At 48.2% G+C, this 26,007-nt stretch overlaps 1 protein-coding gene across 2 annotated transcripts in view; it reads left to right on the forward strand.

The window, feature by feature from the left end:
• Positions 254 to 26,007, forward strand: part of FAM49A (family with sequence similarity 49 member A) — a 101,357-nt gene continuing 75,603 nt past the window's right edge. The window contains exon 1 of one of the 2 annotated variants that reach the window (XM_005662738.3): positions 254 to 361. The gene's annotated coding sequence lies outside the window, so the exon portion shown is untranslated. The remainder of the gene's footprint in view (positions 362 to 26,007) is intronic. The other variant, XM_003125345.5, reaches the window with a different exon arrangement.

Below are 26,007 nucleotides of genomic sequence, written 5' to 3' on the forward strand. Positions count from 1 at the left end.
TTTTTTTAAGGGGAAAATTGGGTAAGGAGGAATTCCGTGTATAGAAGCAGCAGGGGCAGGTCCGAGCTTCCTCTTGGAGGCCAAGGCCGAGGGAAGGGCAAAGGTTACCGTGTGCGGAGACTGCTAGCACCAGCTTCAGGGCTCAGAAGGGCTCTCGACCCGGGCCCGGGGCCGGGGCGGGGGTGGGGCTCCCGGGGGGCCGGGGCGGGGCCGCCGCAGCGGGCGGGGCTGGGGGCGGGGCTGGGGGCGGGGCTCGGGACCTTCTCGCTGGCTGCAGCGGCCGCCGGAGAGGCGTCCACAGCGGCGGCGGCAGCTGGGGCAGCAGCAGAGGCACGGCGGAGCTGGGCGGCGGCCACTCCGGGTGAGCAGAGCGCGGGCGCGGCGGAGGCGCGGCGGGGAGCGCGGCCGGCGGCTTGCAGCGAAGCCGGCTCCGGAGGCGCCGGGAGAACCCCGCCATCCTTCCGTAGCTCCAGACGCAGCCCTCCGGGGAGGGTGGAGGTGGTGGGGTGGGGGCTGAGGGGGTGTGGGAAGCGGAGGCTCCTTTAGCCCTTCTTCAGCCATCGCCGTCCGGCTGTCCGACTAGGCGCCCCATTGCCCCGTCTTCTGAGGACAGCCTCCAGCTTGTGTTCCAGATCTCCTCCCTCGCTTTCGACCACTCCTTCTCCTCCCCCCCAACCCTCAGGGCCAGGTATTTTCAGCTCCCAAGCCATTCTTCCGGGAGACCCCAACTCTCTGCTTCCCCATTCCCGGCACTAGGCCGGGACGCCCCACCACTCTCTCTCTGCAGCCCCAGAGGCAGGAATAACCCCCCCCACTTCCTTTTGCCTGCACACCTGGACCCTTCGGCTGCCACCTGCTCCCGAGATTCTCAGCCGGCCAGCCAGCTGCTGTGCCTAGGACCCAGGCTTCCTTGTCATCACCCCTCCCCCTCCTCAGAATCCCAGACTGAAGAAAGGGACTGGAGGGATCCTGAGCTTTGGAAATCACTTGACCCACTTCCCCAAAGGCTGGTCCCAGGCCAGCCAGGCTATTTGATGGAGACACCTGCCTTGCCTGCCAGCTGAAGGACTGAAAGTCCTCTGTCAAAATGGACCGAGGCATCCCTGCATCCTCCTCCAAGCTGCCCGGACTTGCTGACCTGGGTCCCCAGAGACCAGGAACAAGAGCTTTGTCATTTAAGACCTCCAAAGCTATTTGCCCACCCCACCTTCAGACCCTCAGGAGTGTAGGGTGCAGCTCTGATGGGGCCACCATTCTGGGCCTGGCCTCTGCTCCCATGCCCTTGTTTGCCCACCTGCTCCCCGGGGAACCCTGAGCAAAGTAGTGAAACTGGTGTTCAGGGCCTTGTTCTCCTCTGTAGCCCTTTGGCCTTCCTTCCTCCCCCTGTTGGAAACTTTCCCCCTCTTTCACTGGTCACCGTCACTCTGGCTGGGTCTGGGCCATCTGTACAGCGTTGAGTCCCCAGGGCACAGAAAGCTGGGCAGGGACCACGAAGGGCTGGGACGTGTGCTGGACCAGTGTGAGGAAGGTGGCTGGTAGCCAGGTCAGGCTGGGCATCTGGGCCTTGCGGCTGGCCAGTGCTTTAGGGTGGGTTGTTCATTGGCTTTCATTGAGCTCCGAAGGGGGTCCTAAGGTTTGCTTTGCTGTGGAGAGGGGAGGCAGAGCAGGGGCTGTTTTTCCTGCATGCTTCTGACTGTCTGGTGTTACTATGGTGACAGTTTTGCCTCTCTCTCCTTCTGACTCTTCTGGGAGCTGGTTTTTATTGGTCTGTTGTCCTGTCTTTTATGGCTCTAATTTCTCCTTTCTATTTGCTCTGAAATAAACAGTCATAAACATGGGCGCTGGGCCCAGACTGGGGGCTGGCAGAACTTCACCTGCTCCTGGCCCTGGGCTCCTTTGAGGGGGGAGTCAGGAAAGGAGGTGGGGACGGACCTACCCACACTCCTTCCTGCCCCCGGTTCTGGGAGCGGGTAGCGACATCACAGTCTTGGGCACACAGTGGGTAGCACATGGCCTCGGTGCTAATAATAGACCCAAGTGTGATGGAGAGGCTCCCGGCCAATGTTATTTCATCTTCGAGGCAGCCCTGGGGCTAGGGGTTGTCCCCACTTTGCAGATGACAAAACTAAGCTCAGAGTGAGCTATTTCCCCAGGTCACCCTGGTTTTAGCACATAGGCGGTGCTGAGTTTTGGTTGAATGAATGGCAAAGCCATGGAACTGGCAGCTCCCTGAGTGTCTGCCCTGCAGTGCCTGGTCCTGCTCCCGGAAGGACAGCAGAGCCCTCTCAACCCTGTGTGCTGAGAGGCAAGTCCCAGTTTCCCCACTGGACTCCCACAGAGGCCAGCTGCCAGGGAGCTGCCTGTCAGGTCCTTCATGTACCCTTGACCCCAGCCGTTGGGGACTCAAGTTGGGAGGAGAGTCAAGCCACTTGTGACTTCCTGTTTTTGCTTAGCACCCAGAAGCGTTCAGTTTGCTTTTACTCTCGGGGCCTCGATGCAGCCGGGTGAGCCAGGGACACTGAGAGCCAAGGGGACCTTCCTGTGCCACACTGGGTGAGGAGTTCAGAGCTCTCCTGGCCCTGGGTCACCGACTGTCAGCTGTCAGTGACACTCTCCAGAGAAGCTGCTTATTTTTCCCTTCCCTACACATGCTCTTCTCCCCGCCCCTCCCCTTTCCCCCCTCACATCGCTCTGCTCTAGGCCTGTTAGTAATAAGCTGGAAAAGCATTCTGGTGGCATGAAAAGACCAGGGAGTCAGCAGCCTCATTGTCAAGCGCTGGGGCTGGGGACATCAGTTTACTCACCGGGCCTCAGTGTCAGCCTTGAAAATGGGGTTGGTAGCATTCATTCTCATGGCCACATTTGCTTGTTTTTGTCGGATGGAGTAGCTTACAGGGAGTGCTTTGCTAAGTCAAAAGCCCATAATATCCTCTTCCTGTTGGGAGGTCTCAGTGTTAAAGAGGCCCCAAACCACTGGCCAGCGATCAAGAACTGATTTAGGAACAATTAAGCTGTAGAATCTCAGGAGTGGAAGCATTCTCTGGGCCTCTTGTCCAGCCTTGATGCTAAATCAGTCCGTTTATTCATACACCTTAGGTTAACTGAGCATCTACTCTGTACCGAATACAGTTTGGGGAACTGGGGATCTTAAAAAAAGAACACTATTCTTGTTTTCAGAGAATGTAGTCTGGTGGTAAAGACAGGCATGAAAAGAAAGCCTCTAGATGCCGTCAGAGAGGTGGCGTGAACAGGGAAAAGGCAGAGTGACATGGGACCTGGAGATGGAAACTTGACTAGCTCCCCCCCCCCCCCGCCCCCGTTAGGGCTGAATCAGGTGGCCTGTGCTTTGCAGCTGAGATTCTGTTGTCCTACCACTGCCCACCTAGCAAGCCTCGTCCAGCCCTCACAGCCATGGGGTGATGGCTGCTAAGCCCCTTGCCTGGCTGTGGTGAGCAGAGTCACGAAAAGCGTATGCAGGGTGCCTGGGCCCGCCTTCCTTGCTGAATTGTGATTCATCCACTCACGGTAGCCTCTGGCTCCTATGCTTTCTCAAGGGCCGCATGAGTTATCTGATGAGGCAGCATGGTGATTGGAAAGGAAGTGGATTTGGGAGTCAGCCATGAGTGCAAGCGCTGTTACCACCATGTCCTGGGTGTGGGGGTCCTGAAGGAGTATGGAGCCTCTATGAGCCTCGGTGCTTATATCTGTAAAATGGCAATAATGAGACTTGCCTTCTAGGAAGTAAATGATCTGATGTTTTTATAGGGTCTGGCATGGTGCCCCCCTCACAGTAGACTTGTTGTTATTTAGTTATATTGGTTAGAAAATAGTTCTCAGTTACTGGACCTCTGGGTCCTCTTAGAACTGTAGGGGGGAGCTCCTTGGATTAATTCTGGCCTTTGGAGATCCATTCATTATCTGGGAAAGTTAAACATTGCCTGTGCCCAGGGTCTGAGCCCTGCTGGTTAATCTATGAGTTCTCTCCCACCAGATAAACTATGTTCTACAACACGGCGATAGTGCAAATCACGACACTTTGGTTGCCTCAAAAGGGAACAAATTTGAAATGGCAACAAACTCCCCAAGTTCCCAAAACATGCTACCATCTGTACGATACTTTAATTTGATGTAGTCCAACTTGTTTTATTTTTGCTTTTGTTTTCTATACTTTGGGTGTTAGATCCAAAAAAAAAAAAAAAAAAATTGTCACCAAGACCAGCATCACGAAGAGTACTGCCTAAGTTTTCTTCTAGCAGTTTTATGATGTTAGGTCCTATAGTCAAATCTTCAATCCATTTTGAGTTACTTTTCATGCGTGGTGTAAAAGAGGGGTCCAGTTTCCTGCTCTTGCACGTGGCTGTCATTTTCTTAACCCCATTTACGGAAGAGATGGTCCCTTCCCCACTGGATATTCTTGGTTCCTCTGTCAGAGAATATTTTAAAGTAAATGCTTCGTAATTTTATTCTGGGCACGTTTCGCTTCCTTTTATTTTTTTAAGTTACGCTGTGTGTGGATGGACATTTTCTCCAACTGGCAGTGCAACTCTAGAATATTAATATGATCATCCCCTTTTGACAGTGGAGGAAAATGGGAGGCATAAGGTCACTTGCAGAGTCTGGCACCTAGTAAGTAGTGGGGCCAGGATTTAAAACTGGGTCCTACTTCCTCTTCATGCCCGAGTACACAGCCTGGCCATCTCCTTGGCTGGCATGTCAGTGACCTAAAATAATTGTGTTTGGAGCATGCAAGCAGATTTTGATGGGGCTGGAACTGGTCAGGGCTGTAACTGGGACTCAGAGTAAATATTTAGAGACTTATTAGGGTTTTGCTCTCAGCACAGCATTAACGAGGCTTTCTGCAGTTGGCTGAGGCTTCCGTTCCTAGAAGTGATGGGTAGAAGAGGAGTTTGAAATGCCCGAGTTAGGAGAAAATGGATGATGCTCAAAGTACCTTCGCCCGAGAATGAGTTGCTGGTTTGTCATTGAAGTAAACTGAATTGTCTTTATAGCTGGAGGTATGAAGGGAAAGCATGATAGGCACATCCCAGGGATATAGGGACAGAAGCGAGAGGGTGAGAAAATGTGGCTGGGTGGCTCTTCAAATGCCAGGGAGACTGGGATCCAGTCTTTCAGCATGACTCGTGGCCAGGAAGATGGAGGTAGAAAGGCAATTACAGAATGATTCACTCCTAGCCTTTCTTGGGTAATTTAGAAGCCAAATCTCCCTGGTTTGAGAACCCCATTTGCCTGAAGACAGTGCCATATGTTCCCAGCAACATGCCTGCCCGGCCCAGCCTAGCTCTGCAGACAGATCCGTTGCTATTTGCAATTATCTCAGGGCCCGGGTCTGGTGTCTGCTTATTTAATGACTTCACTTTCTAATAAAAATTCTGTATGGCATAGATAATTAGATCTTTAAAATGAAGCTGGGGAAATAGAATGCCCCCAAAGAGTTGAACTGCCATTTTAAGATGGATCAAACGCAAAAATGAGATCATTCATTCATTCACATAGCAAATGTATACAGGATGGGTTCTTGCCCTGTCCTGTGCTAGACAGAAGGGGTTGATCAAGATGGCTTTGTCCCTGCCCGCAATTGGCTCTCACTCCAGGTGAGGCAGAAGAGGAGACACATGCCCAAGTGGAGCTTGGAGAGTATCAGAGTGTGGCACAGGGGGATGGGGGAAATGTAATTATTTTAACTCCTATTGCAACACAGACCATTGCCCTCCCCACAGGTGTTGTCTGTGGCCCACCTGAATCCTACCTGACCCACTGCAGGGAGAGGAAGCCTGGAAGAGGAGAGCACGAGCCTGGATGGTGAAGGACCCACTTGGCTCTGCTCTCAGCTCTGCTCCTCCTGGCACATCTCTGTATAGTAGCCCCCCGCTCTCTGCAGTTCTAATTACCCATGGTCAACCTCAGTCTGAAAACATTAAATGGAAGATTCCCCAAATAAACAATTCATAGATTTGAAATTGGGAGTTCCCATTGTGGCTCAGCTGGTTAAGAACCCCACTAGTATCCATGAGATAGGTTCGATCCCTGGCCTTACTCAATGGGTTAGGGACCCAGTGTTACCATGAGCTATAGTATAGGTTGCAGACGCGGCACGGATCTGGCACTGCTGTGGCTGTGGTGTAGGCCGGCAGCTGCAGCTCTGATTCGACCCCTAGCCTGGGACCCTCCATATGCCATTGGTGTGGCCCTAAGAAAGAAAGGAAGAAAGAAAGAAATTAGGTCCCGTTCATGATGAAATCTAGCACCTTCCTGCTCCGTCCCACCTGGGATGTGAATCATCCCTTTGGCTGACAGATCCCTCTGTTTGTCACTTAGTACCCATATCACAGTGTTTGTGTTCAAGAAACCCTTATTTTACTTAACAATGGCAGCAATGTCCAAGAGTAGCAAGGCTGGCAACTTGGAAGTACCAGAGAGAAGCTGTAAAGTTCTTCCTTGAAGTGCAAAGGTGAAAGTTCTCAATTTAATTAGAGAGAGAGAGAGAGAGAGAAATCTTTGCTGAGGTTGGTAGGATCTACAGTAAGAACAAATCTTCTGCCTGTGAAATCGTGAAGAAGGAAAAAGAAATTCATGCTGGTTTTGCTATCACACCTCAAACTGCAAAAGTCACAGCTACAGTGCATGAAAAGTATTTGGTTAAGATGAAAAAGGCATTAAATCTGTACAGTAAGATGCTTTGAGAGAGAGAGACCGCATTTCCATAACTTTTATTACAGTGTATTATTATACTGGTTCCATTATATTATTCATTATTGTAGTTAATCGCCGACTATGACTAATTTATAAATTAAACTTTATCATAGGCATGTGTATGGGAAAAACCATGGTATATATAAGGTTCAACACTATTTGCAGTTTCCACTGGCGGTCTTGAACGTATCCCCTGAGGATAAGAGGAGACCACTGAACTTCACTTTCATTTGTTGGTAAAATGAAAAGATTGGATTTGGTGACTTAGAAGGGCGCTTCTACAGCTAGTTGATGATTCTAATAAGCCCTTGGGCTTCTGTCCCTAGGTGACAGGTGAAGAAGCCAAACCTGGAAGTCTTTGTCAGCAAGGTTTCAGAGACAGAGCTGTGGTTGGGAGAGCGAGTGTGTTTTCAAAGAACAGAGAAACCTTGCTGTCCCTCCTAGAAAGGGAGCTAAGTCTGATTGAGATCTCTGTAAGTGGTTGCAAGTCAAGGCTGATGACAAAAGAGAGGGACAGAAGGGCTGCAGGAGCTCAGCAGAGGTGGGAAGAACTGACAGCCGGTTCCTCCCATGTTCCAAGGTCTTCACGGACTGGGATGTGGAGAGTTGAATTCATAGGTGCTTGGTCACTGCAGTATGTACTTCTGTTTTAAGTTAAGGGGAGGGGATTTGGGGTTTTAGCATAAAATAAAATGCCTAATCAGCATAGGGAACTATGTCCAATCTCTTGGGGTAGAATTTGATGGAAGATAGTGTGAGAAAAAGAGTGTATATATATGTATTTATATGTACATATGTATGACTGGTGTTCTCACAGAACACACATATATATATATATATGTTCATATATATATGTATGACTGGGTCACTATGCTATACAGCAGAAATTGACGCAAGACTGTAAATCCACTATACCCTAACACAAATAAATACATAAAAATACATAATCATTTTAGGATCCTGAGGAACAATGACAAATACACAACTACGTCAGCACACCATCAAGCTCTCTTATTCCCAGTGGCATCCAAACTATGGCTCTTCCAGTAGCAACAAGGAGGCCGGATCCCAGGGTGTAGAGCAGAGAGGCAGAGAAGCCGCGGGTCTCACACCCACGCTGGCCACTCAAAGCAGCCTGGGCTTTGGCAAGTTATGTCATCTCTCTGAGTCTTGTGTTTCCATCTGTAAAATGTGGGCAGAAGCAGCACCTTCTGAATAAGGAGCATTTAATCTCCACTTTTAGCTCTTCCTAAAGAGCTTTAGAAGTAGATATCCCCATTCTATGGATGGGGAAACTGAGGTGTGCAGGTGTTAAGGAACTTGCATAACATCATGTCTTTAGGACTGTTGTATAGCTGGTAACTGAGAGCATGGCTGTGTGCTTTCAAAGTGTGGCCTCTCTCTACCATCCAGCCTAGAAACGACCGGATGCCAATGCTTTGAGATCCAGAGAGGTGGAATGTGTATCTAGAAATTCCGTGAGAACATCCCAGGGCTGCAGGGGGAGCGTGCATCGGCCGCCCACAGACCTGGGTCGAATCCTGGCTTTTCCTTTGGGCAAATGCCTCAGGCTTACTGAGTGTTCTAATTCTAGAACTGAAGTCAGTAATATTTGTGGCTCAGGAATGTTGCAAAGAGTACAGGCGTACCTCCTTTTAGTGCACTGCTCAGATTTTGTGTTTTTTTACAAATTGAAAGTTCATAGCAGCCTTCGGTCAATCAAGTCTGCGCCATTTTTTCAACAGCATCTGCTCACTTCGTGTTTCTGTGGCACATTTTGGTAGTTCTCACAATACTTCAAGCTTCTTCTTTGTCATGGTGTTTGTTCTGATCATCTGTGATCAGGGGTCTTTGATGCGATTACCATAACTTGCTGAAGGCTCAGATGATTAGCATTTTTTAGCAGTAAATGTTTTCAAAATTAAGGTAGGCACAGTTTTAGACACCATAATTTTGCACATTTTAATAGCCTACAGCATCCAGACTATTGCAAACATAACGTTTATATGTACTGAGAAACTGAAAGATTTAAGGGACTCACTATATTGTGGTGGTCTGAAACCAAACCCACAGTATCTCCGAGATATGCCTGGAAATGAATTAAACATAGGCCAGTCTCTCCTTTTGCCTGATCTTTTAAGAAAATGTGTTTGAAAAGCTCTTGATCATCTTCCTTGAGGCTCCTTTTCATTATTTTATGTTGGAAACAACAGCAAACCTCTTTTTCTGACAGACACCTTCCTGAATTGCCCCAACAAAGCCCCCAACATCCACTCTTCTGGACCTGTATTTGTAGCCCGTAAGCCTTCATTTTATACTTGAAATGAACCTGGCCACGTTGCTTACTGGAGTGGAACAAGGATAAGATTTCTAGTCCGCACCGGCATTGTACCTATTATATGATCAATCTCCTACCCTGTCTTCTTTTTATTTTGTAAATATGTGTGTGTGTGTGTGTGTGTGTGTGTGTATGTATGTATATATTTTCCTGATGAGTTGAGGTTTCAAATCCGCACCCTTGAGTATTTCCAGAAGTAATCAATGGGGCCGTACGCTGTTTTCTGACATTTCCTTATTTCCCAATATCCAAAATGCTCAGAAAATGCAGTTAGTTTGTTTTTCCTACCTCATGTGGAGGCAAAAGCTGGCCTGGTGGTACATGAGACTATTTTTAGTCTGTATTTATTCCACTCAGGGTAAGTTTTGCATCACAAGGATGAGTGGGCTAGGCCCTGTCGCGGGTGTGTGTAACGTGAAGCGTGCATTTACCATGTCACATATGCCATGTTATAGTACATGTATGGATACCTTTCCAAAAACGGAACGATTCTGAATTTGGAAGCACATCTGCCCACAGAGTTTCAGAGAAGTGGCTGTGGATCTTTCTTTCCAAAAGCGCAGAGGAACTCCCGGCATCCGTGGGGTTGAGGGGTCGGGAAGGCACAAGTGGGACCCTCCCACGTCTACTTGATACTAGCTGGTACAGCGACATGGTTCACGGTGCACTCATAGAAAAGCCTTCATGGCTAGTTTTCTATTTCTTCAATTCACATAATAGGAACTAAATTAAAGGACCATGCCTGGCCCCAAAACAAAATAGAAACAACAATGATAAAATTTTTTAAAGCACGGGTTCCAAAGTTTCCTTGGAACCAAGTATCTTTTAAAAAATTCCAAAGAACTAAAAATAGGCTGGGAATTTTTGGTCTAGTGTGGCTTATAGTCAAGTTTCATCATTGGCCTTTGACGGGGAAGGTAGAAGGGAATTTTTAAATCCTACTCATCATTTTCGCCTTGTGAGGAGGAAGCAGGGCTTGGAGAGAGAGCATGGGGAAGTAAAAAGGCCCACGGAGGCGTGAGAAGGTCTGGGTTCTTGTCTTGGGTCTGTTCTGAACTTGTTAACATGTTGCCTCTTTTCTCTGGGCCCTAGGAACTCACTTCTAAGTCAATTCATTCTTTCTCTCTCTTTCTCCAAGCCTCTAGCAGTAGAGTCTGGGTCCCCAAAGACAGTGCAGGGCACTCAGCTGCCTCCCTGGCTGTGCCTTTGCAGCTTCCATCTGGCCTCCAGGCAGCCTAGAGGCAGGTGAGCGGCTTCCGGATGCTTTGTGTTGGTCTCCTCCAGGCCTTTTCTTTACATTTCTCCCACAATGCGGTCCTCTGATACTCTAGGTTGGTTTGCTTGGGATTCACTTGAGCCCCAGCACCTGCACGGATGCCCAGGGTGGGCTCACAGAGGTTTAGTTACGCATTGCAGGTGACACTGCCCTGCTGGGGATGGCCAGTGCCAGCGGTGGCTCTGCATCGCCAGGCTATGGTCAAGGTCGGGCCAGGCACTGTGGATGGGGTGTCAGGACTGAATCCAGGTTCTCTTTTGCAGAGCACAGGACCGGTGCAAGGTCTGCAAAGGAAAGGGAGCAGGTACCTGTTCTGGGGACCTGCTAGGAGTTGAAATGCAGAGAGCATTTAAGTAAAGGGCGCTGGGACCCACCTACCTCTCTCTCTCTCTCATTCTCTTTCTTTGTTCGTTTACGCTTAATGTACCATAATTCTGACTTTGGCCAAGTTGAAAGTTTCCTTTAGGAGGTTTCAAAAGTTTGTGGTTCCGTGGTTCTGTCTCTTTGGAGCCTCCGCCCTGCCGTCTGGGAGATCCTCGCTTAGCAGTAACTCATGATAGGAACCGGGGCCCTGACCACAGGCAGGGGGTTTCCACGAGAGAGAAGTGACCTTGAATTTCAGGATCCTGAAATCCTTCAGTTTTGTGCAAACTGTGGGAACCACCGGGCAGTTGGAGAGACGGTTGACACCAGGGCACACTGAGATGTGGGTGCCTCTCGGGGTGGCTGGTCCTTGTACATCAAAGAAGCCTGGACCCCTGTGTGTGAGTGTGTCGGTGTGAGTGTGTGCATGGTGGGTGGCGTGTATGTGAATGAGTGTGTCTGGGTGTGAGCAGGTGAGAGCCAAGCTTTCAGATCCTGGGAGGTGCTGCCGAGGCCGCTGTCTGGTGCCCTCTGGACAAGCCGCTCCCTCAACCTGACCCTTGACCTTTGTGTAGCTCACTAATGGAACCGACCATTGAGGGGCTCCCATGGGGCTGAGGGGCCTTTGGTCTTTCAGGGACCAGTGACCACCGAGAAAGGCCGTGCTGAGGTTAACTGACAGGAAAGAACGCAATTATATTTTCTTAGGGGCAAGTACCTAATCCTTGGGCGTGGAACCGCAGAACCCTGTCAAAGCTTAGTTTATACCTGTTTGAAAAGACTCGCATCATTTGAGCATACTACTTTAAAAATAAAAATAAACAAGAGAAAAGCCTAATATGGTTTTTTTTTAAAAAAAAAAAAATAGAAGACCAAGAATATATTCAGTTTTATTTAATAACCAGTTGGGCAGGGAAAGAGAAGAGGAAAGGAAAGAGAAAGAGGACCTTTCCCAGAAAGAGAACTGTTTGCAGGAGCCTTCGCCCTGCACTGGGCTCCCATCTCCTCTGCTGGGGTCTTCCAGGTCAAACCCTGGGAGGCTGGAGGCGAGGGAGGAGGAGGAACAGGAGGAGAAGGGGGCTAAGATCCTTGCACGGTTTGCTTACTTCTAAGCTTCTGAGGATCCAGAAGCCCTCTCGGGGTGGTGGAGAGAGCTCTGTTCAGGGAGTTCCCCGGGGAATTGAGGTTGCCTCCCTGACTTGCTGAACCTTCTGGAATCCTCTTTCTCCCGCTGCATTGCCATTCCTTGGCTTACAGTCGCTGTGGCTGGCAACCCTCGTTCCCATGGGTCCAAAACGGGTTTCCTCCCACGTGACTGGGGGGAGTAAGTTCCTGCTGGTGGAGGTGAAATGCTGTGTGCACAGCCCCTATTTTTTCCCTCCCTTTAAACCACCAGGGTGTCAAGGCCACAACCCGCCTTTCCTCTCACACTGTCCACTCATAACCTGCTAGGAAGGCTGCGGGTTGTGTGCATATTCTTGTTCCACCTCGAATTCAGGAAATGATTTTTGAGTAGCTCACATCAGCTAAAATAGCAACAGTGTGCTTGCTATTTCAAAGCAGATGCACGAGTATTATTTTTTTTCCCCACCTAGTTATTAACAGGTTACCCAGTACTTACTTGGCCCCTAATTTTTAAAAATATACCCCATTTTAAATTATGTGAATAGCAATGATGCCACCACGCATATTATACCCAGTAATTCTATTTTGCTAGTCCATAAACATTTCTCACCCTACAGACAACCTTTCATGGTAGGTAGATTTCCCTCTCTTTTGCAGATAAAGACTGAAGCTGAGAGAGTTGTGAAAACTTGCTTTAAGACGTGGGATTGAAAATGGGGCACCAGGATTTTGGTTTAAGTCTGCCTGGCTCTCAAAGTCCTATACTTTCCCACACCACATAGTTCACACTGCTTCCAGGCCACAGTTTTATTTTACTTTTTTTTAGGAAAATAAAATCTTTTTTTCCTGCCATGGTTCTTCTTAAGCCTCAGAAAATGCAATCCTTGCTGGAGTTCTTTGCTTCCTTCCAGAGTGGAGTCCCATGACTCTCCCTCCCTTAATGTAACCTTCGTGCAGATACTATATTTCCATGTAACAAACTTTTGCCGTGGACACCTCGAGTGCCAGACACTGTTCTAGAAACTTCCATGGACTTTATAGAGATCAAAACTAAATCTCAGAGAGATGCAATTATTTACCTGAAAACAGGCAGCCTGTGGGAGGTTGTGGTTTGTTTTGTGGATGAAGAGTTCAGAGGCTAGTTCTACAGGGGGCTGGGATTTGGCCTTTGGCGAAAGACCAAGCACCCCTTGTTGAATCATGAGATCAAATCCATCTCACCCACCCAGCTCTCAGCCTCACTGTGCTGGCTTCCTCAGTCTCTGTCGGCTGCAGTTAGAACCTGATCTAGTGGTTGCGGAGAAAGGCCTGGTTCCTCTCGTGTTGTCCCATCTTGCATCAGCTGGCACCGTCCTTGGCTCATGTGAGCTGGCTGCAGCTCCTGCTCTAGTTTCATGCCTCATCGCAGACTTGCCAGTGTTACGCATTAGCTTTGTATTAAAGAAGAGACCACTGTGATGGGATTTACCCAAGGTCACACATGAGCGCTGCGTGTTCTTCCCAAGGTGCTCATTCTTTACTCCAAGAGATTCTCTGAGATTCACTTCCGGTGTTACCTTTTTCTGGAAGCCCGTCCCAGCTCCCGATCAAATGCCTGCATGCATCCATCCACTTATCATCCATCCACATAAGGAGCAAATATGAACTGAGTCCCCACAAGGAGTCAGGCACTGCTCTAGATCAGTATCTGAGAGTCAGCAGTGAACCAAACGGACAAACCCCCGCCCCCCATGAAGCTTATATTCTATCAGAAAAATGGACCACGAATGTATAAATATCCAGTCAGAGGGATATTCTGTTGGGTCACATGGTCTCGAAGGAGAATGAAGCAGAGATGGGTGTTCAGGGTGAGGGGGGAGTGGGGAGTGTGGGAGGAGGGTGTTGCTATTTGGAGCCGAGTGCTCAGGAAAGGCCTGCAGGGAGTGAGAGAGTGAACCACAGCTCGCTTGGGGAAACATGTTCCAGGCAGAGAGTCAGCAAGTGCAAAACCCAGGGTGGGGCGTGTGTGGCCCGTGGAAGGAACAGCAAGGAGGCCGGGGCTGTGGCTCGGTGCCATTTAAGGGGAGAAGGAGTTGAGGAAGTCTCAGAGAGATGCAATTATTTACCTGAAAACAGCCAGCCTCGTTAGTTTGTTTCAAGCAGTAGGTGGGGAAGTTGGGGAGACCACCTAGGGCCCACCAGTGACTTCACTGCCCTCCGGATGCCCCCTCTGACTGACCTTTGCTGTGTTTTTACGGCCTCTTTCCCTCCGATCTGTTCCCACACTGGCCTGTGTACCCTGGAGGGGAGGCCACATGTACCCCTAACTTCCCCACCCCCAGCCCAGAGCGCCGGGCCTGGGGTCTATAGCAGTGAGTGCAGCATTTCCGATAACTCTGCTCCTTGTGTGTGTGTGTGTGTGTGTGTGTGTGTGTGTGTGTGTGTTAAGGCCAAGGATGCTAATGAAAGATTATTTGTGATTCTGGTGAGCAAATGGGAGTTTTGAAGGCACGCTGCTTCTCAGCTCCAATTAGCCAGTTCCTTTTTGGACAACCTTCAAAAGGTTGCTAGGGAAAGAACAAGGGGCCAGGAAAATGCTGGAAGTGGAAGTTGAGGCCAGGAGAGTGTTAACTCGAGTCAAGAGGAAGAGGGCGTCACCAGAAATCTCCTGGGGATTAGCGGGCCACCCGGATCCCTGCTGGGGGCCAGTGTTTACAGACAGTGACCACAGGCTGGAGCAGGCAGGCTCTCGAGAAACCCTCAGAGCGTGTCGGGAGCCCAGCCAGGACTTTCCACTCGCCCGTTTGCTGACTCAGAGGGACCTGGAAGGCCTTGTCTCTGGAGACCTTTCAGGAAAGAAAAGAGCCTTTTCCCCGGTGGGGAGTTCCCCTCGCAGAGCTCAGCACGGTCTCTGAGAGGCCTGGGCTGCTTCTGAGGCAGGGGAAGGGACCATCGGAAATGCAGACCAGCTAAAACGGGCGAGAAGGCCACTGAGCAGAAGCATTTGACCTCCAGGGACATGTCAGGGGCAGGGAGCTCCCGTGGCTGGCAGCTCCCACCTTCATATTTGCGCTTGATCCGAATCCTGCATCCTCAGGACACATGGGGGCTTAGAACACTTGTTCTGGAGTTCCTACTGTGGGCTCAGTAGGTTAAGAACCTGACAGTGTCCGTGAGGATGAGGGTTCGATCCCTGGCCTTGCTCCGTGGATTAAGGGTCTGGCGTTGCCACGAGCAGTAGCGTCGGTCACAGATGTGGCTCAGATCTGCTGTGGCTGTGGCTGTGGGGTAGGCCAGCAGCTGCAGCTCCGATTCAGCCCCTAGCCTGGGAGCTTCATATGCCTCAGGTGTGGCCCTAAAACGAAAAAAAGAAAAAGAAAAAGAACAGCTTGTCTAACTCAGAGCAGTTGTTCCAAGTTGCCCAGTAGGATCGGAGCCCTGGGGAAGGGTTAGCGATTAGTGGACATTGAAGCTGGAGGACAGTCTGCCGTCTTTGGGAAGCCAGGAGGGCACTTTAACAAGGCAGCAGTGGAACTGGGATTTCCAGCCAGAGATTATGTGTGTGTCACAGTGTGTATGATACAGTTATAAAATTAGGGAGTGTTCATTAATAAGAGATGGGGAGGACAGTGATTCCTTTTCCACAGGAGTGTCAGGTGATGGGTTGGTTTAAAAATTTTAAAAAAGGAGGAGGAGTTCCTGTGGTGGCTCAGCAGGTTAAGAAACCTGCTAGTATCCATGAGCATGCGGGTTCGATCCCCAGCCTCGCTCAGTGCGTAAGGATCTGGTTTTGCTGCAAGCTGCGGTGTAGGTTGTAGATGTGGCTCGGATCCAGCGTTGCTGTGGCTGTGGTGTAGGCCAGCGGCTGTAGCTTCTAATCAACCCTTAGCCCAGAAGCTTTCATACACCATGGATGTGGCCCTAAAAAGCAAAAAAAAAAAAAAAAAAAGAAAAAGAAAAAAAGGGAAAAAGCAAAGATTTGTCATCATTCAACAACTCTTTTTTGACAACGGACTGTGCACACAGGCCCTGTGCTAGGTGCTTGTGGGGACACAGCTGATCAATATGGCCTCGCAGAGCTCAGCACGGTCTCTGAACGGCCTGGGCTGTTAGAAAACCTGTACTTCAAAGCACAAGGGATGAGAGCCCTTGAATGGCTTGGCTTCACATGCATGTCACAAGGCTTAAAAGCTGGGGACGTAGCAAGGCACAGTACCTGATGTTAAAAGCATGGAGAGTTACATTGGAACCTGCCAACCACCTGTGTGAAAGCAGTGGCCTTCGTCTCCTCACCCCCTTGCTCTTCAGCCCTCCCTCCCGAAGATACTAGGAACATAAGTAGCTGTGCAAAAAAGTTAAAAGCTGTGCGAATTGCAAGGTGCTACAAACACGCCTATGAGGGGCCTCTGTTAGAGATTTGGTACGTGGTGAGAGGTTTGGATGAAGGCTAACATTTGCTTGCAGCTCAATTTTTCTAAACTTTGCTTCTCCTGGTATGTCTCTGACTGGCTATTTGGGCTTTCTTCCAGCGTTCAGAATCGCTTTGCTTGGTTTTTTACTAGCGTCTGGTTTCTCTAGTTCAGTGTGATGCTTTAAAAACACACGCAGGTATGTGTTTACCTAAACGCTTATGGGGCTCATTGGTTTTTTGGCTGATGGTACCCTGATGGGAGAAAAAGACCAGGATTATTGGTCAGGCTATGAGAGACTTTGGGTGCTGTACAAAAACAGCACCTGTGGGTAGTGGGGGAAGGGAGGCGTCAGAGGCCGCCGTGCTGGGGTCAGGGTAGGAAACCGACAGTGTGAATGGTCATGAAAAGGCAGGCAGGGTGCCAGCGCTGTCAGACCCCCCAAAAATAGCTGTTGAAAATTGAGCTTTCTGGCGAAAAGATCAGCCACGGCGGAGTATAGAAAGCTTTCCTTATATGTCAGCAGGCTGGGACAGAGGGTAGCGTGATCTGAGATGTGTCTAAATAAATGATTAAGATGACTCACGCATTCCCATTGAAAGGAGCTTTTTAGAAAAGTAAAAGTAAGAGGGGCAGAAGAGAATACAGCAGAGACACAGAACAGGAGGATTTGGATTTAAAACAATAGGAAAGAGAAGACTAAATTAGTCACTTGTCAAATCCTGTGAGCCTCTGTCCGGAATGCCTCCCTCGCTAACTCGGTGTTAAGGTCAAGGTCTCTTCATGTTTGAATTTCCTGGTGAAATAACACATCGTCCCCAGGGCTGGTCCTAGGCCTGGGATGGGCATTCTGCACAACTACTCTGTCCAGCTCAGGAAGCCTTCCTACAACCCCTCAGCCACTGTTGGAAGAGCTGAATCTAGTGGCCCGTTCAGTTCAATGCAGATGGAAGCTCTTGCCCTTTGGTTCTGAATTTATTTTTTTGCTTTTTAGGGCCTCACCCATGGCATATGGAGGTTCCCAGGCTAGGGTTCCAGTTGGAGCTACAGCTGCCAGCCTACGCCAGAGCCACAGCCACACCAGATCCGAGCTGTGTCTGCAACCAACACCACATCTTACGGCAACACCGGATCCTTAACCCACTGAGCAAGGCCAGGAATCGAACCTGCAACCTCATGGTTCTTAGTCGGATTCGTTTCCACTGTGCCACGAGGGGAACTCCCCTGGTTCTGCATTTCTTTTATTGTGTCTCGTGTCCATTTGCTACGTCATCCCTGAGATCAGGACCTGACCCGGAGACCAGTGAGATCTTTATGATTGGCTAGTGGTTTTATCGATCTGCAGTTTGCAAAAGTGATTTTTTACACTGAAGATGAAACAGTCTTGTTTTTAAGATGGCTTGGCTATGATAAAGCAGATAGTGCTGTTTCCATGGCTTTCCCCCCTGGGCTGCTTGATTCTGGGCCAACCCTTAACCACTCTTAAGTCTTAGGGACCTCATCCAGAAAGTGGATGTGATTGCCTCTTAAATGACTTCAGTGTAATACCTGTGAATGTGAAATGGCTTAATATGGCATCAAGTGGGGTGTATTAGTCAGTTTTGCCATAGTGAGAAATAGCCGCCACTTTTCGGTGGTTGGTAGCAATAAGCCTCTCACTTATGTGACATGTCAGGGGCTGTCGGTGGTTCTCCTTGGTGCTGCCCCATGTTTCTCATTCTGAGACCTGGGCTGAAGGGACAGCTGCTTTCTTCCTCTCATGACAGGGAAGAAAGTGATCAAGGCGGCAGAAACTTGAGGTGCTTCTTGAAACTTCTGCTTTATTCTGCTCACATTCTGTTTGCAAACCAGGGCAAATGGCCAAGTCCTCTCTCAGTCATGTCCCTGTCCCCTGCAAGTCCCATGGCAGCCAGAAAGACTGTATGTTCTTTTTACAACCCTGTACACTGTAAACCCATTAAACAGGATGTGAATGTTATGTTCTTAGTAAAATAACATTTGATGGCATGGTAGGAACTGAGCTCATATCTGGTGTTGATATTTTAAGTCAACTAGACTGCACTGTACTAGCCAACATTCAGGCATGCCAGACATAGCCTCTCTAGGGTGGAAGAAATTTGGGGTCATTCAGCCCCATATACTAGGGGTAAAACCTAGCAGTGTGCCTGGCAAACAGTAGGTGTCCTAGCTGTTGTGAATAACTCCATGAAGCCACAGCTGCTCCGATACTCTGGGAGCCTAAGCATCAAAGAGAATTAAGGTTTCCATTCTATTTAAGATGAGAACATTTGGCAAAGCTTGTATATTAATGGTATGGTTTATCCGTTTATTTCTTAAATTCAAATATAATCACATCTCTGATGCCTTTTCCCCCCTTACCCTGGCACTCATATCATGACATCCAAGAACTCTCAGGGTGCACATGTAATCAATGTCCCCAGCGTCGATCACTGTCCTTGCCAGGGACAGTAATAACCGCCCTTTTGACCTTGGCTGTCTCTCTCTGGGGCTTTCCAAAACTTTTATTATTCCTCATAGCTTTTGTTTTTGTTACTGTGCCTTCCCTGTCTTGCTGGGAGCAACGGTAGCCTCTTAAATTTAGAGGAACCCAAACCAAGGCACCAGGATGTGAGGGCAGGGCCAGAAGCCAAGCTGGGGACGTGGATCATCACTCCTCCTCCTCCCCAACTGTGTGACCTTACGCTAGTTACTCAACCTCTCTGTGCCTCATTGTTCACGTCTGCAAAATCTGGATGGTAATAACTGCATCTTCCCCTGAGGGTGTTGCGAAGATTAAATGCGTGATGCATGTGCAGCGTTTGGAGCCATGCTTGGCACAGAGCGAGTGCCCAGTGCACCCACGATCCATTTTAGTTTTAAGCTCTGACCAGCCGGGGTACTGGAGGGGGAGTGGCAGGCACGACCGTCTGTTCCTTGGGAACCATCCCCCGTGTCGCTGGTCTTTGGAAAGAGAGAGCAGAGGTCCCAATGAGGCTGTGGATGGAGGCCAGGGTGTGCACCTCGAGGACAGTGAGGAAGGAAGGACTTGGCCATGCTCCTGTCTGTCCTGAACAGTCTCCTGACCTGGTGCAGAGGCTGGAAAACTCTTCACGGTCCTCGTCCCTGGGGTACCTGAGCCTGGGTGGTCAGGGGCCCGCTGGGCATCCTGGTTGAGCAGGACTTCTAGTCCAGTCGTGGGCTTCTACCTGCTGTGGTGGTGACTCGAGCAGGAGCTTCCCAAAGCTGTGTTCCTTCGAGGCACAAGGGACATGCAGAGGGATGTCTGTCCTAGGCCTCTGATCCTGTCTCGCTAATGGCCCACGTCAGGCCGGGCCAGCCAGCCTGACGAAGCCGTGGGGCCTCTGTGTGTACAATGAAGCTCAAGAAACATGCTCAGAGCCAGTCTCAGGCGGGAGCTCACAGGGACCCAGGAGGCTGGTTAAAAGGCAGGTGAGCATCCCATACGGTAGGAGGTAACTCCTAGGTCTGTAACAGCTTCTGGGGGTCCTTGCAAACCATGCTCATTGCTCATCCCCTAAGACCTTGAGTGGACAGCTGCTAAGAGGCCAGTGTAAGTTGCATTTTGAACTTGCGCATAATGAAAATAATAAAATGTCATTTTGCTTTTTATTCTGTAATTGAGATTTACCTTTCCGCTAACATCTCTAATTTACATAATTTCATCCTGAGCATCCAGGAATTTCAGAATGCACTTCAACACCTAACCCTTTTGTCACCCGCATTAACAGGTTTTTGCAAGACAAAACAGCTCATTTAGAATGCTGTGGTTTAGTGACAACAGAGAAAAAATACAGGCCTTATTTACATTGTAATCATTTTCCCTTCGGCTGGCTTTAGTGGGGGATGACTTTCTGTGTACAGTGCTGATATGTGTCATTCAAGTCCAAGGACACTGATTTTCCAGGGGCTTCCCACCTGTGTTGTCTCACTTACTTCCCAACGATCCTAGAAATCACATCTTATTATTCGTGCCCATTTTATGGAAGAGGAAACTAAGACTCAGGGGCCTGTAGGAGCATTTGGCCCAAGTTGTAATTTACCAGCTGGTAAGTGGAGGGGCCTGGACCTGAACCCAGGCGTGTCTGGCTCAGAGCGTGTGTTCTTGGCACCGCACAGGGTGGTGTGTGGTGATTGGACCCAGCTTTCTGAGGGCACTTTAATCTCTCCAGTTGCTTGGGCCAAGGTGGAAGATGTGTGTTTATGAAAACCTTCCTAATGCGGTCCCATGTATTTGTGTGAGAGTGGTCCTTGTGGTCAGGAGAGGTGGCCCCTGTACAGAGGCTCCGTCCCCCTGCCGTGCAGTGGCACGGAGAGCAAGGGAAACGCAGGGGTGAGGCAGCCTGCTCCCCGGTTGGTGAGTTCTACCCAAGACTGACCGTCTTGCCTTTGTGCTTCTGCTCCCGTGTCGTGGCCACGGGGCTGCGACAACTGAGCCTGGGCCCTGCATTCCATCATTCCTTCATTCCAGGCCTGCTTCACAAGTAGACATTTGTTCCTTACTTAGTATTTGAATACACCTGTTCATTTCTCTGCGTCGTATCAACTGTGATGGTAGAGGAAGGCTCAGTTTCTAGTCCCGGATTTGCATGAATGTAGTTAATAATTATAAAATATCTTTTGGGAAAGGAAATAGAACCGGATGTGATTTCATTCCTTGAGCAAATTAGCATCCTCTGTTACCTGATGGGTATTAGTGTGGATTCTCCAGAGAAACAGGAACAATAGAAGATCTATATTAAATATATCTGTGGAGATGAAGATATGTTATATCTTATATGTTATATCTTATATGTTATATCTTTTATGTTATATCTTATATGTTATATCTATGTTATACATATATTATATACAACATATAATATGTTATATGTTATAATATGCACTCCATCATATGTCTTACCGTTTAATATGTTATATATAACATACCCACAATATACTGTATAATTAAATACAAATATTAAATGTTATGTATAATGATATGTTATAATATATATATAATATATCTAACTATATATAAATATATCTAACATATATCTCCAAGAAGTCCAAGACCTTCAGTCTGCAAGCTGGAGACCTAGAAAAGGCATGGTATGATTTTAGTCTGAGTCCGAAGGCCTGAGAACCAGGGGACGTGATGGTTTGAGTCAGAAGGCAGCTCGAAGACAGTCAGAGGGAGAGAGTGAATTTGCCTCCCCTCAGCCTCCTGCTCTCCTGCCAGGCCTTCAACGGATTAGACAAGGCCCACCCACACTGGCAGGGGAGCGGTGCCAGTCTGCTTTACTCAGCCTACGGATTCAAATGTTAATCTCATCCAGAAACATCCTCAGAGACGGACTCAGAATATTCAGGCACACTGTAGTCCCGCGTGTTGACACACGATATTAAGCATCGCAGAGACAGTTTTTATAAATATAAAACCTGTCAAGGAAAAGGGAAGGTGACGCCAAGGATGCTTCCACACTGGATGTGCCTTCTTCGGCCTTGCAGGGAGGCCTGAGCTCACTCACCAGGGCAGTGCCCAGAGCCCTAGCTTCCCTGGCAGGGACTGGCTTATCTGGATTCCTGGACTCTGCTCTTCGCCAGGTCCAAACCTCTCCATCTTCAGGGCAAAGTTCAAGCTCTGCTGGGTAAGTTAACCAAACAAACAGGATTCTTTGAGATCATCTGGAGAGGCATCTTCAGCATCTTCTTTGTCACGGCCACATGGTAAATGATAACATTTGTACAGCACATGGAAGAAATGGATGAAGATGCTTGTGGCCGCCTGGCCCCCTGACCCCATCAGCTGTCCCCCTCGACAAAGGGCATAAATTAGCACATGGGCCACATGGTCGGATCTGTTTTACAGATGGGAATACTGACGCCCATCTGGGAGGGAGAAACCAGAGCTACGTGGTTACTGCTTGAGAGCTTTAGGCTCACTTGTGGTCGTGCTCCATCTTTTGCCTGACCATTTAAGTTGCTCCAAATTTCTGAATTATTCATCAGCCATTTGTTACAGATTGTCAGGGACAGCTGACGTGTGTGCGTGTGTGTGTGTGTGTGTACATATATATACAGACACGACCTATTCCCAGCGGGGTTACAAATTACCTAGGAAAGGGTCCTTTTCCTGTTCTCTTTCTTTCTTCTACCCTCCCAATTGTCAAGCATCATGGCTTGGACTTTCTTATATTTTAAAGTATAAGTAAATCATCATCCATCCTTATCCTTTAACATAAACTGTGACGTCCTCCTGCATCAAGTCTGTTGTCTTCCAGAAAGTGTTCCCGGATGTCCCTGGCTAGAAACAATCGCTACCTTGTCTGACCCCACAGAACATTTTTTTCTGTGCCATCTTGGAGCTTCACTTATGTTAGAAGCATAGGTGAAGGTGTTCGGTCTCTCTTTCTGATAATATGATCACCCTGAGATCAGACCTACACATGGCTCATGTGACAGAGCGGCATTTACAACAGGCATTCGGTTCAGATTCAGCACTGTTCGAGGGCCTGTCACCTATCAGATGCTGCCCGAGTCCTGGGATGCAGGGGCTCATTTAAACTTCAGCAGCCGTGTTGGAGTTCCTGTCTTGACTCAGGGAAACAAATCTTACTAGTATCCATCCGGATGCAGGTTTGACCCCGACCTCCCCTGGTGGGTTAAAGATCTGGCATTGCCATGAGCTGTAGTGTAGGGTGCAGATGCGGCTCCGATCTGGCATTGCCGTGACTGTGCCCTAGGCCAGCTGCTACAGCTCCAATTCGACCCCCTAGCCTGGGAGCCTCCATATGCCTCAGGTGCGGCCCTAAAAAGACAAAAAAAAAAGATAAAAAATATTTAAAATTTAAAAGTCCTTAAAAAAATAAATTATTAGCTTCATTTTTTTTTTTTTTTGAGATCCTACCATACAGCACAGGGAACTATGTCCAATCTCTTAGTATATGACATGATGTAACAGAAGAAAGGGAATGAATATATATGTATGACTGGGTCACTCTGCTGTATGCAGAAATTGACACAACACGGTAAATCAACTATATGCTATTAAAAAAATAAGTAAATAATTTTTTTAAAAAGCCAAAAAAAAAAAGCTTTGTTTTATTGTATGAGAAAACTGAGGCTCCAGGAAAGGAGGCACCTATTCAAGATTCTTTTAGTTGAAGCCAAGACCTCTGGGCTCCAAATCCCACACCCTTTGTGCCACCCAAGATACATCCTTGCCCACCTTAGCTCATGTTGAATAAATCTACAAGCCAAGAAGAGGGGAGTTCATTAATTAAGAGGCTAATAAATGCCAGACATAAGGCATGTGTGATTTTCGTCGGTGGCCCTAAAAGTACCCTCGTGTTGGAAAAAAAATGAGAAGAATGTTGGTTCTCATGGATGTGTTGTGCTCGCCTGCCAATTGTCCTGAGAACATCTGCAAGTTCACTTGAAATATGACTTTCAGATGAAAGAATGTTCTAACTGTCCCAAGTCTTTCTTCTCTGATTTCTACCACAATGAAAACAGGAATTTGTACTTTCTCATTTTGCTGTTAATCAGTTTCCCTGAGAATCCTTTTCCTTGTTAGATGAGGTAAATCTAATCAACTGCTGACCTCCGAGAGACTCAGTGGTTGTGGCTCTGTGTGTGTGTGTGTGTGTGTGTGTGTGTGTGTAGGCAGGGAGGTTATGAGCAGTCTGCTTTATTTTTCTGCTCTACTTCCCCCTTATTTCCCATGGCGATCATTGACCCCCTTCCATGTTAAAGACCCCCCAAAGGTAGAAGAAAGCATGCACAGCGATGCTGGATTCATCTTCCACGTGATTATCTAAGTGTGCCTGCCAAGGAAGTTACTTCTTGAGCCCTGTTCATTCCTGACTCTCATCAGAGCCAGAAAGTCCCTAATCAGGCTTCTAAGTTTGGTAATGGCAAGTGTCTTCCCCAACATCTGGGAGGAAAATATGCCTGGAGGGAGTTTCTGATGGACAACAGTAGTTAAGCCACAGCACCTGCTGGACAGATGCCTCTTGAACAGCATGATAAGCTCCACCTCCCCGGCAGGGAGAAGGAATGGTCATCCAAGGCTGGAACTCAGTGTGGTCAGTCTTCCAAGGGTCCTTACCAATCCTTGAGGGACCTCTGGTGTGATAATTCCCTTTTACTGCATGAAAACACTGCGGCTTCTGTGACTCAGCCCACCTTCTGAAAGGACCAATGAGAGTAGAGCTTTTTTTGTTTACAGTCATAACCTCTCTGGATGGCAGGGTGGTCCCCAGTTGGTGGGGTGTTCTTCTCTGCCCTACACCAACGCTCTACCTTGGATCAAATCCCAGGGACGGAGGAGAGCTGCTGAGATGTTGGTACAGGATCAGGAAGAGGGATGTATGTCAGCACCCTTGCCCACTCCTGGGTCTGCATGGAGATGAACTTGACTGGTAGGCATCAAATCCTTCTCTAGTATCTGCTAGAAACCAGGCACTGGGTTAGGAGCTGGAGGGAAGCAAGGGCTGATGTATTTTCTGCCCTGAGAACAAGTCTCATGGAAGGTTGGTTCTTTCTCAGAATATATGTTACATCTTGGAATTGATCCTGACAGGAGCCAGTCAGAAGGCAGTCATTCATTTCTTCGTTCTTCGAACAAATAATTTTAAAACAACTTACTATGCCTGGGTCGGTACCGAGGGTGTGACAGGGAGCAGGACAGATGTGGACCTGGCCCTGAACACCTACTTACACAGGGTCTACTTGTGGGTGAATATGGTTAGAACTAGAGATCCTGTCTTGGTAATATTTTAGGGCAAAAGGTGTGAAAAAAATGTGTAATGTAAATAAAATTGTAAGGGAATGTTTACACACAATTATTTACCAGTTTTTGTGTGTTTCATTTCCAAAAAAAAAAAGCCTAGCTGTCCATTGAAGTCCCTTGGAAACTGCTCAAGCCTGGTTGTTTCATGGTTTTGTATGATGCAGGCAAGCTTTTTGCGACACTGTCGCATTTTAAGATGTTAGAGAAGGTTCTATCTCTAAGCCCTTGCTTCTCTGTTTCCCCTGCCTACAGATTCCTTTCAGCTGCCTTTGGGGCCAAATGCTATTTATTGTTTAAGCTACAGTTCAGAGACCATCAGCTAAAGTCATTCATTCACGCATTTGACAAATATTTCTTGAATGCCTGCTTTGTGCCATGCCTGGTTCTGGGCACTGAGGGTATGAGACATTCATGGGAAAAGTAAATAATAAAGTTATAATGATAATAACTCAGGTAAAGATAATAAAATAATATTTATTGCCTTCTAGTTATTAGAAGGTCAAAAGAGCATGAGAAAAGGCAAAGCCGAGTAAGGGGATTGTTTGGATCTGTGCCGGCTGTATTTTAAAGGTAAAGCCAGAAGAATTCCCTGAAGGATTGGATGTGGGATGTGAAATAAAGAGGAGGCCAAGATGACTCAGTGTTTTGTCCTAGGAAACTGGAAGGATGGGGAAGGCCGTGACTGCGGTAGGATCGGGAGTTCAGTAGGCATCCAAGCGCGGGGTTGGAGCAGGCTCTGGGTATCGCAAGCAGCGGAGAGCTCAACTCCGGAAATAGGAATTTGCTGTTGAGCAAAACGTAGGTGATACGCAAGCCATGAAACCAAGTGAAATCACCCAAGGCGTGAGTCTTGATGGAGATCCGAGTCCCTGGGAATGACATGTTTTTTCCAATGTCAAGAGTTTGGGGAAAAAAATAGAGAACTAGCCAAGGGGGCTGGGAAGGAGCAGACATTAACTAGGAGGAAAAATAAGAGACTGCAGTCTCCTAAAGGTCAAGTAAATAAGACTTT

The sequence above is a fragment of the Sus scrofa genome, chromosome 3 (genome assembly GCF_000003025.6).
Source record: "Sus scrofa isolate TJ Tabasco breed Duroc chromosome 3, Sscrofa11.1, whole genome shotgun sequence".
In the NCBI taxonomy this organism is placed as follows: Eukaryota; Metazoa; Chordata; class Mammalia; order Artiodactyla; family Suidae; genus Sus; species Sus scrofa.